Source organism: Silene latifolia, chromosome X (assembly GCF_048544455.1).
Source record: "Silene latifolia isolate original U9 population chromosome X, ASM4854445v1, whole genome shotgun sequence".
NCBI lineage: Eukaryota > Viridiplantae > Streptophyta > Magnoliopsida > Caryophyllales > Caryophyllaceae > Silene > Silene latifolia.
The window spans coordinates 38882423-38885247 of NC_133537.1; the positions used below are offsets into that span (position 1 = coordinate 38882423).

The window sequence follows — 2825 nt, forward strand, 5'->3', positions numbered from 1 at the left end:
ATGAAAGATTTATAAGAAAACAATGTCCCTTACATTGCTAATTTCGGTTTTATGGGCACAAGTAAGGTCTCCTACCTTCACTTGTTCTTGAGCTATGATGAGTATTAGGATGATCCTCCAAAGACCTCAAGTATAGAAGTCACTCCTCTTGATTGCACCCAAGATTATCCCTTATCCCCACTAAATAATATTTGCTAGAAATTTGTTTAGTAGTTTACCTTAAAATTGATTACTAATACTCATATATTACAGTAATAAAATTAATAATCTCATTGAACAATTTGAATCAAAACTACTTGAGTTTTTGGTAAAAAGAATATGAATGTAAGAGAGTTTTTATCTAAAAGCAACACTAGATGAATGGTATGTTATCTATATACAAGTATAATAGAAGAACCACTATACATAAAACTTGACACGTGTCCTTTTCTCCTTGCTTTTTTTCCCGCTCACTCAAAACCCTAAACTAAGCACTTATAGTCCATCTTTGGTTTGCCGTATGTATATTTCCCTTCCATATATTCAATCATTCTAATCTTTAATTCTTTATTCAAATTCCTTCTTTACCTAAAACTCAACTAATTTCATTGAAAAATCATATCATACAAGGAGTATTCATCCAGTAGTTAGTTTTTACCGATGGTTCCTTCAATTAGGGTAGATGCATGCAATTGTTCTGTCCAGCAATTGTCAAATTCTGATGGTAAGTTTTCTTTGCCGATGTATTTCTTATGCATCTTTTCTTCTATCTACCACTAATATATTAATAATATGAACAAATTATATACTCCATAATTGTTATTACCATAAGTGTTTAAATTTCATAATCGCAATACAAAAAAGTTTACCTGGTGAAGTAAAACAATACTAGAAATTAGAACATGATTTAAGTTTAAATTTGATTAGTTGATTAGAATTTTGATGGCAATTGATAAGTTTAAATTTGATTGTACTCCCTTTGTCTCAATCATTTGTTTGTCTTTTTTATTCTTCGTGAGGAGATTTTAAATAAAGGCAAACAAATGATTGAGACGAAGGAGTACGTCAATATTTTCATGGTCTAATTGATTCATATTGTACGGTGCTTAAAACGTCACTTTTAAGTTCTCAAATACTTTTTTTAGATCTCCAACTTTTTTTGGGGTTTGTTTAATTTGTTTTTTTTTTTTCATAATCATTGAGTTTATAGGGAAAACATTGAGCAAAATTACATAATGTGATATACTTCGTATTAATTTCCATACCTTTTATGTTGATGGTCAGAATACAATGGGTATGTGAATCATCTAATGATAACGCTTAGCTTATCCAAAGCGGTCAGGTAGCCTACTTGAATGGTGATTACAGTTAAACATGATAAGGCATCCATCCATGGTAAGCTAGGTTTAATTTCATGAAACTCAATTTTGAACACATTAATTATTGTTAGTTAAATTACATATTACTAAGTGAGCCCACATGATTTAGACTTGCATTATTATGATGATTTTTTGGGAAGCCGTAAATTGCATTTGTGAAACAATTATAACCACTAGATCGTCACAAAATATAATCTGGGTCGTTCCTAGAAAATGGAGGTCCATTTCTTTGCATAATGGAGAGGATCTTCGCTCCTACCTATCATGCTATCGCCATGGTACTCTTTATACAATTTTTTGTTAGCTGTCCCAAGCCATAAGAGGCCATATTGTTTGGGGAGGTTATTGGTGAAAGTTTCATAGCTTAAATATTACCTTGATATTGTCCGTTGACATACACTGTTTCAGAAATCATGCAAACGGTTATTTATAACGAGCCATAATAGAAATTAGTCGAGAATTCATCGTAAATATTAGCTAAATGATCCGTCTCTTTTGAAAATTGAATAATAAAGTAACTACAATTATATGGTATTTTTAATTTTAAATATGTATGAGAATTTGGTGCACTAAATCTCTCTCTTTAATTTTTATGTAAAATAGTATGCTCAGGGAGTTGGGGACTATCAATTGGAAGTGGCCACCAAGTTATGGTGGCATATATACATCTTATTACAAGTACTTTGTACACTATTTGAATCCAGTTTAGAAGTGTATATCAAGGACTCAAGGCTACCATACAGCTACAGTGGGATATGACTATTGTTATATATAGCTACGTGGGATATGATTATTGGTATATGGATGCAAGCTGCGACATTAATAACTTCGACAACACAGACAGTGGCATTCTTACCTTGGTGGGTGTGAGGTTTAAAGACCTCGCGAGTTTTCGCTGGTTCTCTGAATTTGGAACCGAATAAAAGCGAAAATGTGTAAAATCGTACCAATTTTTAATATGTAAGACAACGTTATTTGTATGGCTGGTTCTTGAACATACGTTATGACCCCACTGGTCAAATTTCATGGGTACGAAGTACGCCTCTGAATACAACTGAGATCAGCAACAAAAGGAAAAAGAAACTAAGCTATTGTTTTTACATAAATTGAACATCGTTAGTGTAGAATAGGTAGAGCCTTTGTGCTAGACACATTAACACTTGAACAAATTTACGCCTTCAAAAGGTGACATAATAGCTACACTACTTTTGTCAATATTACATGTTCAAAGCCTTTGGCCGAACTCACTACTCTGTTCCTTTACATTAGTTGCTCCCAAAGGGTTTATTTTCAATTCCTTTACAATAGTTACTTCCAAGGTTTTATTTACCAATTATTGGTTGTACAATTTAGGCAACCTTTAATTCAATAATTTAGCTAACTTTATGTTTCATGGACAATTCTCAAATCATCGGGTTTAAAATCTGTTGATGACAACATCTGCCATAGTAGAATAGAAACATTTGA

The 2825-nt window shown here is 32.2% G+C and overlaps 1 long non-coding RNA gene across 1 annotated transcript; it reads left to right on the forward strand.

Moving 5' to 3' along the window:
* The first annotated feature begins 385 nt into the window (after positions 1-385).
* On the forward strand, positions 386-2625 carry LOC141621352 (uncharacterized). Its single transcript, XR_012532252.1, has 3 exons — positions 386-703; positions 1264-1374; positions 1962-2625. It is a non-coding gene; the product is annotated as an uncharacterized LOC141621352 (long non-coding RNA).
* The last annotated feature ends 200 nt before the right edge of the window (positions 2626-2825 follow it).